The sequence below is a fragment of the Aquarana catesbeiana genome, linkage group LG01, assembly GCF_042186555.1.
Source record: "Aquarana catesbeiana isolate 2022-GZ linkage group LG01, ASM4218655v1, whole genome shotgun sequence".
Taxonomy (NCBI): Eukaryota; Metazoa; Chordata; class Amphibia; order Anura; family Ranidae; genus Aquarana; species Aquarana catesbeiana.
In genome coordinates this window covers 804,214,459-804,229,215 of record NC_133324.1, presented here as the reverse complement: position 1 = coordinate 804,229,215, position 14,757 = coordinate 804,214,459, and positions in this window count along the sequence as shown.

Sequence of the window (14,757 nt, the reverse complement as noted above, 5' to 3'; positions counted from 1 at the left end):
TAAAGGAATCTCTTTTCTATACCGCACTCTTACACACAACCTCTCTGTGGAAAAAACACCCTCTATGAAAATATGGGAAGAAGAACTTAAAAGCTTTCAATTAACACAATGGCATAAGGCAATAAAGATGCTTACTACCTCCTCAAAATGTGTCTCTCATTGGGAGGACTCCCTCAAAATACTACATCGCTGGTACTATACCCCAGTGAGATTGTCCAAATTCAACACATCTACTTCCCCTAATTGCTGGAGAAACCGCGGTTCTACTGGCTCACTACTGCACATCTGGTGGTCCGGCCCCAAGTTACAACCTTTTTGTAAACATGTATTCTCCTTTTTTTCTGCTGTGCTCCACACTCCTATAACATGTAACTCAGCTACAGCTCTCTTTCTCCAACATCATGAATCCTGGAGCCCCATCCACAGATTCTTTATAGTCCACTGTATAATCACTGCCAGGAAGGCCATAGCTATGGCATGGAAACAATCTGACCCTCCCGACAGAGCTACCTTCCTTCAAAATCTCAACACACAAAGCCAATATGAAACTATGTTTGCAAAAAAAATGGTGTACCCACAATCTTTTGGAAACAATGGAATAACTATCTACTTCATCCAGCATGTACTGTCCGCTTGTAACAATGACTTTAATTAACATACATTGCCCCCCCCCCCACACTTACCAGTTCTAGTTTACCTTAAGGTATCAAGAAGAGGTTTCATACTCTATTATATACTATGTTGCTATCTGTTAACTGTACTTGAGCAGAATCATTTCTTGTGCTGTTATACAATGTACCTGCTTTGCTATTGTACTCATTTTGGTAACCTTTTAGATTGCCTTTTTTTTTTCTTTTTCTCAATAAAATACTATTTCATTTTAAACATTTTTATTATGTTTTCATAAGTTTAACCACTTGCCGGCCAGCTCACGCAAATATACGTCGGCAGAATGGCACGTACAGGCATATTAACGTACCTGTACATTGCCCTTTAAGACATTACATTGTGGACATGCGCGCGCCCACCGCGAGCTCCGTAAGTGTGATTGCGGGTCCCGTGGACTCAATAGATAGCTTCTGTTTTAGCATGGATTAGGGATTGGGTAACTTTGTTTGACTAATGATATATCAAGTGAATCAGTTTTCCAAGCTTCCGCTATGACCTGTTTTGCTGCTGTTGTTACAAAGAGCATGAGTTTAAATTGACAGTTCGACAAGGCATGTGGTTTACTATTCAGGAGTGCAATAGGTGCGTCAGGCAGTAATATAACTTTGAACATTGTGGAAAGAATATTAAATACTTCTGACCAAAAGGATCTGACAATATTACATTCCCAGCAGATATGTACCTGAGTACCCAGAGTAGAGCAGCCACAAAAGCAATGGGAAGGATATTGTGGAGAGAATTTAGAAATTCTGGCTGAGACAAAGTACCATCTTGTGAGTACCTTATAATTGGTTTTGAGAGCCTCTACATTCAGGGAGGCATACTTTTTTGTTTGCCAGATTTGAGACCAATTTATGTCTACAGATTGCAATTGGAGATCTTTTTCCCATTTGTTAGTATAGGTTGGGGGCGTAGAGGTAATGTGTAATAGTAAACGGGTGTATAGGTTGGAAATGAGACCACGTTTATGTGGATCTGATTTATAGGCTTGTTCGAAAATAGTGAAGCTTGGTGATTTCATATCAGAGGGTGCATTGTTGTGAAAAAGTTTTTTTATGTGAAGATATCTGAAAGTTTCTGTATGTGGGAGATCATAGTTTTCATGAAGTGTAGGAAATGGTGTGATTAGAGAAGATTTATAGAAATGATGAGTGCAGGTCAAACCAACTCTTGACCATGCCAAGAATGAGTTTGGGGAGAACCAAGCCCGGTGGAATGAAGGATTAGGGAGGAAGGAGAGAAGAGGATTATTTCTAGATTTTAGGCCAAATTGGATTTTTAACCTATCTCAAATGGATAGGTTGTGTTTGGTAATGGGATTTGTTACTGTTTGGCGTTGCATTGGATTTAGCCGAAGAAGATTTGCGATGGATAGAGGGTCACAATCGACCGATTCTAGTGGGATTTCCATCTTAGCATGGTATTTGGAAAGTTGTGATAATTGGGCTGCATAATAATATTTTGTAAAATCTGGCACACCCAGACCACCCTGAATTTTAGGAGCATATAGGGTAAAAAAGGTTTTGTCTTACCCCAGATAAAAGTTTTACGTTGTATGATGTGTAAGAAGTGTGATGGTATAGATATAGGGAGTACTTAAAAAAGATATGAGTTTTGGGAGGATGGACATTTTTATCACTGTAATTCTTCCTAACCAGGCCAATGGTATGACCAATTATTGAGAAGTTTATTAAGTTGTGAAAGTATAGGTGCGTAATTTGTTGCATAGAGCTACAGAGGGTTGGCTGTAAAGTTAATACCCAAGTAGGAGATAAATGTATAAGACCAGGTGAATGGTAGAGAGTGAAGAAGTTGGGTTTGGATGGCAGGTGTCAATGATATATTTAGAGCTTTGGATTTGTGGGGGTTCATAGAAAGGCCTGATTCTTGTTCAAACTTAGAAAGGACGTTCAGAAGAGTTGGCGCTGAGGTTATGGGAGAAGCAAGGAATAATAAGACATCGTCTGCAAACAGACATAATTTATGTTGATAACTACCAAGCTCGAGTCCTTTTATGTTTGGGTTGGATGGAATAAGTTGGGCCAGGGGTTCAATTGCCAATGCAAAGAGGAGAGGGAATTGGGGGCATGCCTGCCTGGTTCCTCTCTCAACATTAATAGGATCAGATTTAAAACCCAAATAGGAGATATATGCTTTCGGGTGTTGATATAAGGCAGCTATCCATTTCAAGAAATGTGGTCCGAAACCCCAGTGATAAGGAATTGAGTGTAGATAAGGCCATGATAATAATTCAAATGCCTTTCATATATCAAACGAGAGGAAACAGGCAGGGGTATGGCATGAACGAGCTGAGTGGGCCAGAAGTGTAGTTCGACGAACATTATTGCCAGCTTGTCTTGAGGGAATAAATCCTTTTTGATCTCTATGAATAAGGGTGCCAATAATTGGATTTTATAACTTGTTGTATTTCAAATTCAGTAACAAGTTTATCAAGAGTATCTTGATGAGATGAGGAAAGGGAGGGGAGATGAATTGAAGATAGGAGTGAGGTAAGCTGAGAATGGACTAAAGTGTTCGGGTCTTTGTATAATTCAGTTAGTTTTTTATGAAATTCTTTTAAAATTTTTAGTAGATTATTGGTGTATGTATCTTTTAAAATTTTTAGACAAATAGGTTAGGGTATAGCTGGTCTTCCACAATGCCAGGGCTAGAAATGTGTTTGGTTTATTAGCTTTCATATAAAAGGTGTGCTTAGATATAAGAAATGTTTTTTCTGCTGATTCTGTCAGAAAGATGTCCAATTCTAGGAGTGCTTTGTCATATATAAGTTTATTCGGCTGTGTGGGTTTGGTCTGAAAGTCTCCTGAAGCTTTGTAAAATGTGTCTTTTATTTAAGTTTTTATGAAGTTGTTTTTGTTCTTTATGGTAGAAACCCCTGTAATATAAGGTTTTATAGCTTCCCAATGTGTCAGGGGATCTGTTTCAGTGGAATTGTTGGTGATGAGATAATCTTTTATGGCCGTTTACAATCTCTGCTGAAATTAGGAATTTCCAAGTAAACTATCATTAATATACCAAGTACGATGATTGGATCGTGGAACTAGAGATGAGAAAGATGTCATTACAGCATTATGATCCGACCATGCACATGGTATAATATGTGAATCTATAATGAGTGCTGAAGTTGAAACCATAACAAAAAGGTGGTCAATGCGGGAGAATTGTTGTGGGGATGGGAATAGTGAGTGTATTGTTGTTTTGTAGGATTATGTTCTCGCCAAGTGTCTAAAAGAGAATATTGCTGCAGGAGTTGTTGATATGAAGGTTTAGGGATATTGGTTGGGACTGGGGATTTTCCAAGGAATGTATATATTATTTGGTTGGAATCGCCACCAATAATAAGGGTACCTTGTTTATGTGTTTCAACCACCAAGAGCAAGTGTGAGAGAAATGCCAATGGGTTCTTGTTAGGTGCATAGTAAGAAACAATCGTAACATCATTATTATTATTATTATTATTATTATTCAGGATTTATATAGCGCCAACAGTTTACGCAGCGCTTTACAATATAAAAAGGGAGACAATACAGTTATAATATAATACAATACAATACAATAGGATTAAGAGGGCCCTGCTCAGAAGAGCTTACAATCTAATAGGGTGGGGCAGGTGGTACAAAAGGTTGTAACTGTGGGGAATGAGCTGGTGGAAGTGGTAGGAGATTAGTTGGAGACGTGATAGGCTTTCCTGAAGAGATGAGTTTTCAGGGATTGCCTGAAGGTAGCAAGAGTAGGGGATAGCCGGATAGATGGAGGTAGCGAGTTCCAGAGGATGGGAGAGGCTCTGGAGAAATCCTGGAGACGAGCATGGGAGGAGGAGATGAGAGAGCTTGAAAGCAGGAGGTCTTGAGAAGAGCGGAGAGGACGATTTGGGTGATATTTGGAGACAAGATTAGTGATGTAGCTTGGGGCAGAGTTGTGAATGGCTTTGTATGTTGTGGTTAGAATTTTGAATTTAATTCGCTGGGTGATTGGGAGCCAGTGTAGGGATTGAAGTAGAGGGTTGGCAGACACTGAGCGGTTGGTAAGGTGGATAAGTCTGGCAGCAGCATTCATGATAGACTGAAGAGGGGATAGCCTATGGAGCGGTAGGCCAATGAGAAGGGAGTTGCAATAGTCAAGGCGAGAGATAACAAGGGAGTGAATGAGGAGCTTGGTGGTTTCATTTGTTAAAAAAGGGCGAATTTTAGAGATGTTACGGAGGTGAATTCTACAAACTTTTGACAATGATTGGATTTGAGGCTGAAATGACAAGTCGGAGTCTAGGATTACACCTAGTACCCTGGCGTGAGGGGAGGGACTGATGGTTGCATTGTTGATTTTGATGGAAAAGTCATGGAGGGGGGCACGGGCGGGGGGGAATATTAATAGCTCAGTTTTAGAGAGATTTAGTTTAAGGAAGTGGTGCGACATCCATGCTGATATGTCAGTTAGTAAGTTAGTAATGCGAGAGGAGACTGAAGGAGTGAGGTGAGGAGTAGACAGATAGATTTGGGTGTCATCAGCGTATAAGTGGTATTGGAAGCCGTGGGCAGTTATTAGGTGACCAAGGGAGGTGGTGTAGATAGAGAAGAGAAGGGGTCCAAGAACCGAGCCTTGGGGGACCCCCACAGAAAGGGGCAATGGAGAGGAGGAGACAGAGTTGTAGGTGACACTGAAGGAGCGCTGTGATAAATAGCCAGAGAACCAGGATAGAGCAGAATCTCGGAGGCCAAGGGAATGTAGTTTATTGAGAAGGAGCGGGTGGTCAACAGTATCAAAGGCCGCAGAGAGGTCAAGTAGTAGGAGTATGGAGTACTGGCTGTTGGTTTTAGCAGTTAGTAAATCGTTAGTGAGTTTTAGTAAGGTAGTTTCCGTGGAGTGCTGCGAGCGAAAGCCAGACTGTAAGGGGTCAAGAAGGTTATTTTCATTGAGGTAGGAGCTAAGACGGTTGTAGACTAAGCGTTCTAGAAGTTTAGAGGTGAATGGGAGTAATGAGATGGGTCTTAAGTTGTTCAGGTCGGTAGGGTCCAGTGAGGGCTTTTTAAGAATGGGAGTGATCTGTGCATGTTTTAGAGGGGAGGGGAAAATGCCACTAGAAAGGGAGAGATTGAAGATGTGGGTGAGGGAGCATAGGATAGAAGAAGAGGGTGACCGTAGTAGTTGTGAGGGAACAGGATCCAAGGGACAATTGGTTAGGTGGGCATTCGAGAAAATTTTTGTAACCTCTTCCGTAGTAGCCAATTCAAAAGAGGAGAGGGTTGAATGTGCTGCTGGGCAAGGTATGATGGGTGGGGAAGATGTACGCACAGTGGAGATGTCCTCACGAATTGCATTGATCTTGTCTTTGAAGTGATTGGCAATCTCTTGGGCAGTGAGTGAGTTAGTGGGTAGAGGGGGTGGTGGACGAAGCATAGAGTTAAAGGTTGAGAAGAGCCGACGGGGACTGGATGACAAGGAATTAATAAGAGAGACAAAGTAGGCTTGTTTGGCAGCATGGAGGCATGAATTGTATTTTAGAAGGGCAGATTTATATAGGGTGAAATCTTGCAGGCATTTGGTTTTACGCCACAGTCGTTCAAGAGCACGGCAATGTCTCTTGAGATTTCTAGTGTTGTCAGTTTGCCAGGGTTGTAACGGTCGGGGCCTAATTCTGCGTGTGGTTAGGGGAGCAAGTGCATCTAGTGATGATGAGAGTGAACTGTTGTAGACAGAAGTGGCCAGGTCAGGACAGGACAGGGGAGAGATTATGTCATATAGGTTGTCAGTAGCAGAATAGAGAAGAGAAGGGTTAAAGTGGCGAAGGTTTCTACAAGTAATTGTTTGCTGCTTGGAGGGATGGGTGGTTGGAGGCAAGGATACAGTGAAAGTAATGAGGTTGTGATCAGATAGAGGAAAGGGGGTGTTGGTGAGGTTGCCAGGGTTGCAGAGATGGGAGAATACAAGGTCAAGGGTATTACCATTGGAGTGAGTGGAAGTATGTGTCCATTGGGTTAGGTCAAAAGATGAGGTTAAGTTGAGAAGTTTAGCTGTAGTTGGGCTGTTGACATTGACAGGAATGTTAAAGTCACCAAGAATAATGGTGGGTATTTCAGAGGAGAGAAAGTAGGGTAGCCAGGCAGCAAAGTCATCAATGAAGCGCGATACCGGTCCTGGAGGCCTATAAATTGCTGCAATCCTCAGAGAAATGGGAGAAAACAGACGAATACAGTGCATCTCGAAAGAAGAGAGGGATAGAGAGGGAGGGACAGTAAGGACTTGGAAGGTGCTTTGTGGGGACAGAAGGAAGCCAACTCCACCTCCTTTCTGTCTGTTGGGTCTGGAGGAGTGAGTCCAATGGAGACCACCATGGGAGAGGGCAGCAGGAGAAGCTGAGTCAAAATTTTGCAGCCAGGTTTCTGTTATGGCCAGTATGTTCAAGCCATGAGAGATGAAGAGGTCATGTACAGATGTTAGCTTGTTACAGATGGAGCGGGCGTTCCACAGGGCACATGAGATTGGTGGGGTACTTTGAGGAAGTAGGGGGATAGAAATTAAACTGAGTGGATTGCGGTGGTTGCCAGAGGGGGAGGGGTATTGGATATGTGGCTTGCATTTGGAAAATGGCGGACCAGGATTAGGAGAAATATCACCTGAGACTAGGAGAAGGAGGAGGGTGAGGAAGGCAAGGTGGGAGTGGGATGTGCATGAGCGCACGTGTCTAGTGGCCCTGGAGTTTATGTCAGCATGTGGGTGCAACAACTGCAGGAGATGATGGGTGCCATAGTAGGGAGAGGGTAGGAGTGAGGGTGATATGTGCATGCTGCAGGGAAGAGAGGAGGGGTAGAGTAAAGATAATTTGAGGATAGAAGACACCAATGTGAGAAGGAAGAGAATAAGGAGCATGTTAGTGGATAGAGAGTGGGAAACTAACCTAATATAAAATAAATTTCAAAGTTGGTTTGCTTGTCGTCTTGCAGAGTGGAGCAGAGTTCCTGTTGTTCATGCAGCTTTAGTTATCCTGCTTTCGTTAAACTGCGTCGGTGAAACTGCGCATCACTCGTGACAGAGCCACTCAGGAAAGAGCCATGATGTCTGCGCCATGCCCCTGTCTGCGCCACCCCATAAGCTGCCATAAATTTATAGACAGCCTAAGCTGGGATGCATTTCTCAGTTGGTCATTATTGGGTCTGATGTGAGACACCTGAATATGGGGAGGAGATGGCCAGGGCCAGGCCAGACACAGGCTAGGGTCGTATTATCTAGTAATGCACCTGATAAGATCAGGTATCTACCTTTGGAGTCTTTAAGTTCCTTTTTAATATTAAATGGTGTTGTGTGGTGGAAAGCAATCAGTACTCCCCTTTCTTTCGTTGTGGTAGAAGCAGTAAAAACTTGGGGATATCTGCGGCCGAAATATTTTGGTGTGGATTGCTGAACAAAGTGGGTCTCTTGCAAACAAACTATATGAGCTAATAGCTTGGAAAAGAAGGTAAAGGCTTTAGTTCTTTTAGTTCTTTTTGAAGGAGAGTTGAGACCTTGTACATTTAGTGTTAATGCATTTAAGGAAGACATTATAGACGATTGATAAGGATCAATAAGAGGGCTGCTTTTTGATTATTCAAAAGTTACTTCACTGGAGAAAAGAATACTAATGAGTAATGGGAAATTCAGAAAGGCAGAAGCAGTAGAAGCATATCAATGTAGATTGTATACCTATTATCACAGAGGAAAAATTGTATATTCAAGTGAAACTTTAAATAAGGAAATAAGTTGTAAAAAGGAAAGGGCTCCCTATTGGAGCGAATATCCAGTGGGTGGTGAATAAACACCAACCAGTGGATATGAAGTGGTCCAAGGAGTGTCAAAATCTAAGTTGGGCACCCGAGGAATGAGTGGAGGTGCAGTGAGCTGTCTACAGCCTGCGTGTTATTAAGTAAAATAATTGAACAAAACGAGTCATTAGTATAATGTTAGTTTAACATAACTGTAAAAATAATGCATACCATATTGCAAGGTTGTAGAATTCAGGTTAAGCTCAAAATATAGTGAAGTTAGGGATAATTGAAACTGAAAAAAAAAAAACTCAAGATAATTGTAATGTTAGAATAAAAATCTTATAAATCTTATAATAACGCTAGTATAGAAAATATACCATTAAATCCTCACAGAAAAGGGTAATAATTAGATCATGTGAGGTAAAGGAAATAGAATATGTATAATATGTAAAACCTAGTCAGTCAGTCAGTCAAAAAAAAAAAGGGGGGATATAAGATTGAATTCTTAAATTCCACCCATATGGTATATATACTGTATATATCAGTCTGCAATGTCATCTTCTTCAGGCAGTGGTGAAGCAAAGTGACCTCTTTTATGAGGACTAAGTGGGGCTTGAGTTATTTGAGGTGCTTGGGAGTCTTGAATATCTTGGGTCTGTGAGAGGGATGTTGAATTCATTCGTCATTTGGGACCATCCGTTGTTGTGGAAGATGTTGATTGACAGGCAGAGATCTCGAAGTGTAGAAAGAAGATCATTTGCTGATTTACATATATATGAAGTTCCTTTATAAGTAAAGCGAAGGGAGAAAGGAAATCTCCAGCGATATTTTATTTGATGATATTTAAGAACTTGCAAATGTGGTTTCATTTCTTTGTGTTTAAAGAGAGATAGTTGAGATAAGTCTTGAAAGACTTGGTATTTATGGCCCTGAAGAATTAAAGAGTCTTTGTTTCTTGCAGCTGTCATTATTTGTTCTTTTGTGTGAAAATAATGCATTTTTATAATTGTAACTCTAGGGGGCCCATCTTCTTTACGTGCAGATAAAGCTCTGTGTATTCGATCTGTTTCCAATCTTCCTAATGGAATGGATGGAACAAGTTCTTGAAAAAGTGTTGCAACAGTTGATCATAGATCCTCTATTTCTTCAGGAAGGCCACAGATGCATAGGTTCGATCGTCTAGCCCTGTTCTCAAAATCTTCCAGTTGAGTTTGAAGTGTAGAATAATCCTCTTTAAGGGATTCTAACTCCTCTGAATGAGCTGTGGTAGAGATGTCAATCTCATCTACTTTCTGCTCAAGTATAGATGTGCATCTGCCTACCTCACAGATCTCCCGTGTTAGTTTATCAATAGGGATGAGCTTTCTGTTCGGGTTGAACACGAGTTTGACTCGAAAATTGGCTGTTCACCTGTTCGTCGAAAACCGAACATTATGGGCCATTTGCACCAAATTCGAGTGGCACATAATGGCCCATAATGCACTGCGGGAACGCAGTGCATTGCTGTATGATGATTGGCCAGAGCATGCACCATGACCTGCATGCTTTAGCCAATCACAGCTCCCTCAGCTAAGAGAGCCATAATTGGCCAAAGGCAGGGTGCCTTTGGCCAATCATGGCTCAGGGGGACTAAGTCCACGCACCACACTATATAAGGCCGCCTGCAGGTCAGCCTTGTGTAGTGTGTCGTTGCCGGCGTGGACGGAGAGAGAATGTAATTTAGATTGAGCAGGCAGGTTATTCAGTTAGCTGCAGTGTATTTAATATATATATATACAGTCAGTCGCGTATATATATATATATATATATATATATATATATATATATATATATATCCACTGTATCCAGTTTAGCTAGATCTGACTGCAGTCCATTCCTGGTGTACTGTCTCCAATATACTTCAGGCAGGCAGGTGATTCAGTTAGCTGCAGTGTATTTTTTATATATACATATATATAGATATATATATATATCTATATATATATATCCACTACATACAGTTTAGCTATATCTCACTGCAGGCCGTTCCTGGTGTACTCTTTCTAATATACTTCAGGAGGTGTACACAGTATACAGTGCTGTGCACCCATAGTGCAGTTGCTCATACTTTTCTGGTAGTCAATACAGTACACCAATAGTTGTTATTAAACTTCTGTTGGTGTACACAGTACCATCATGCACCCCTAGTGCAGTTGCTACTACTTTCCTGGGGATGTACACAATACATACAGTACACCCATAGTTGTTATTACACTTCTGTTGGTGTACACAGTACCGTGCACCCCCAGTGCAGTTGCTACTACTTTCCTGGTGGTGTACACAATACATACAGTGCACCCATAGTTGTTATTAAACCTCTGTTGGTGTACACAGTACCGTGCACCCCTAGTGCAGTTGCTACTACTTTCCTGGTGGTGTACACAGTACACAATACAGTGTAGTTTTTTTTTCTAAACAAAATTGACAGCATGTCCGGAAGGCCACCAAGGAGAGGCAGACGCTCACAGGCCACTAAAAGAGGGCAAGCATGCTCTGTGTCTACAGTTGACAGTGCTGGTCATGGACACGGTGCATCCTCAGCACGTGGCCGTGGGGCACGCTTGTCCTTTTTTCCTGCAGTTGGCCATGTTATTGAGCCACAACATGCAGAAGATTGGTGGAATGGATAACAAAGCCCTCCTCATCCTCTGTCACCCAGGCTCAGAGAAGTTTGCCTGCCAATGCAGCTGCCAAAGCGGCCTATTCCATCGGCTCCATGTCAACAGTCACTCCTTCCCTAGCCCCACCATCATGCATGGAGGAGTCCCCCGAACAATTCAACTACAGTGTCGGGTACATGCTGCAGGAGGATGCGCAGCAATTTGAAGGCTCCAATGCTGGTACCCAGGTTGAGGAAGGGAGTAACATCAGCCTAGAGAGAGGGGTGCCCAAGAAGGTCAAGAAACTGGCAGTCATGTTCCACAAGCTGCAACATACTGCCAAGTTTGCTCCAGTGATGAGGAGGGAAGGGATGATAAGGTCACTGACTCAACTTGGGTGCCTGATAGAAGAGAGGAGGAGGAGGAGGCACATCTCCAATGAGGTAGGATGCCCTCCAGGGGGCAGCTAAAGGGCAGCCACCCTATTGCCTCACACTGCAGAGCTAAGCAGGTGCAGGGCACTGCTGACTCCCCACATATTTTGAAAAGTTCTTTGGTGTGGGCCTTTTTTGACACGTGTGCAGCAGATCGCACCATTGCCGTTTGCAACATATATCTGAAGCGTATCAAGTGTGGCCAAAACAGCAGCTGCTTGGGCACCAGATGCTTGACCAGACATATGACGACCTCCCATGCAGTCCGTTGGCAACAGCACTTAAAAGACACACATCAAAGAACAAGACGGACCTCTCCTTGCTCCTCATCAGCTGGGATCTCCAACCCCACTATACCTCCAGTCCTCTCAGAAACCAGGCATACAAAAAGGAATCCAAGTATTTCTACCAGGATTCAAAAGGTGGCTACTTCCACAAGAGGAAGTCTATGTCAGAATTTGGTTCTGATAAAATTACAAAATTTATTAATGCCAGTTTGGGCACAATCTACATGGATTTAAAGTGCAACTGGTATAAAAACACACACAACTTCATACATCATACTTTTCAAGGTTCCCTCCAATAGGAGAAATCACCCAAAAAGAAAATGATGCTTGGAGACACACAAAAAGGCAAGAAAAAACACATATACACAAAAATACACACAAACAGACAAAAAAAACCCCAAAAAACATAGAAAATCCGGACACCAGGGCATATTAAAATGGTTGATACCATATTCCATTAAGGAAAAATACATTACAGATTCCCTGTGAATGGCCCCCGGGGGAAGGGATAGGAAATTTTAACCCTTGAAACAAAAATTTAAAATTCAGTATAACGATTACAAAATGGATCTCACTGGCTGACTTGTGGTTATAGACTAACGCTGATTTAATCACGAAAGGAGAGTGTCCTTGAGTTGCCAAACATTACACTCTCAGGTGATTGCGTTTTAACCAAGAACATTAATTGTCCCTACAAGCAGACTGTTGATCATTGAAAGTTGCCCCTCTAAATGTAATCAAAATGACGTGGTAAATAGGGGAGCAGCAGCTGGTTGACAAAATCACTTTATATAGGGTATGAAAAGTAATGTCCCGTGACAGAAAATGCAACCATAATGCATCAAATATACAGCAGACAGCTGATGATGGCTTCAATGACTTCAATACACTGATTGATAATTTCTGCCCGAGATGATATTTAAAAAGTCTAGTTGCGTTACAGCTAGATAGTCAAGCCATGGCTTTAACACACAGTCTTTATCCAATGGATACTGTCTGGTAGTTCAAGGGAAACAGGCAATGGAGTGTGTCAATATGTTACCACCCTGTGGATTATCGTGGTTGCTGTGTCCCCTTCACATTCTTGCACAGGCTCGGTCAGTGCTGTAACAGTGCCTCCATAGCGGCTCTCGTGCTGAGGGACAAGCCGATCCTTACCACTTTCTGGGTGACTCACACACAGCGTGTTGTTCGGGTGGATATAAGTCAAGCTTCTCCGATCCCATCTCCAATCCCGCGGTTTAGCTTGAAAGGGGCATAGCGTAAGCTGGCATCACATGACCGCTGTGACGCGTTTTGCTAGATTGATTAGCGTAGCTTCATCTGGACTTAATGGGGCTGGGACTGTCAGTTCTTTTTATTGGTAAAGCCTTCTGACAGCACCACCCTTTGTTTTCTAAAAGGAATATGTGCAACTCAAAATTCAACTTTCTTTATGAGATAATCCACACTGAGACTGAGCAGATATCCCAATTGCTGCTAGTAGTAGTCACTGTCACTCACTTTCCATCTCTTGCTCATCCACGTCATTGAAATCATAGAGTCTCTACCACATTATCTCTCCTGATATAAAATAAATAATAAAAAAGTTATCAAAATAATGTAAATCACCTGTTTATATCCTCACACAGTCACCAAAATTCCTAAGGGCAACATCGGTCCAGACTTGGTGACATGTGTGTAGATATTAAACAGGCAAATAAACCACATAGACAGAAGAGAGACAGAGAGACTGACAATGACATAAACAAGACCTGGCAGGAGGCAGGGACAGTGGGGCTTATCTATGTACCATACTACCTACGGTAGTAGTGGGTAAGTTAGTAATTTAGTAATACAGGAGCACAAAAGGGACCAAGGATTAGAGATTGAAATCATAGTTGTTTACCAACTTACATAAAAGAATCAAATAGGGGAAAAGAAGGAGAGAAAGTGAATCGAGGGGGTCAGGTTTCATGGAAGAGTCTTTAAAGATCTTTTTGTTTACCAATATAGATCTTTGGACAAGGGCAGGTGAGCATGTAGTTTACTCTACTTGTGGAACAGTTAATGAGATCACGTATCTCAAAGGAGTGCTGTCCATGGGCATCACTGAAGGTGGCTGTTCTGTCCACAAAGGGGCAGATTTGGCATCTGTTGCAAGGGAACATCCCCTTACTTCTAAGATATTCAGATAACCAGTTAGAGCTGGGTTCCTTTGTAAATTCAGAATGAATCAAGATATCACCCAAGTTTTTTGCCCTCCTATCCACTAAATTGGGCGAGGTTCCCACAATCCACAATCTCCGTCAACCCAGGGCCATTCAACAATATGCCCCAGTGTTTTTCCAATACTCCACGAACGGACTCCCACTGAGCCCCATAGGAGGTGATTACTCTTACTGGGCCGGGGTCAGAATGTTTTTTGGTCTTCGACTTGGATTCCAAGACTCTTTCTATCTTGGCATGCTGCTTTGGCCCTGGCTTTCCGAATTTGTCCATGGGAATACCCCCGCTCATAGAATCTGGTATAAATTCAGCATTTTCCTTTCTAAGATCTTTTTCCTGGTGCAGTTCCTTTTTATTCTTAGAAATTGGCCCACCGGAATCCCGTTCTTAAGCCAGGGGGGATGATGGCTATCAGCCCTTAACAAGGTATTGGCCGCTGTTTTCTTGCGGTAGGTACACATGCACAATCTGCCCTCTTCAATCGATATCTGCAGATCGAGGAAGGGGATCTGCTTGTTATCAACAACATAAGTCAAATGGATGTTACGATTGTTATTGTTTAATAAGTCCATGAACATATGTACCTCATCCCTGGTGCCCTTCCAGACAACAAAAACATTGTCTATATACCTCAACCATGTATGCACATGTTCTGCATACATGGGTGATGTAAACACATCCTCCTTCTCCCAAAGGCCAAGATGGAGGCATGCGTATGCAGGTGCCCACGCGGCCCCATCGAGGTCCCTCTGATTTGCTGATA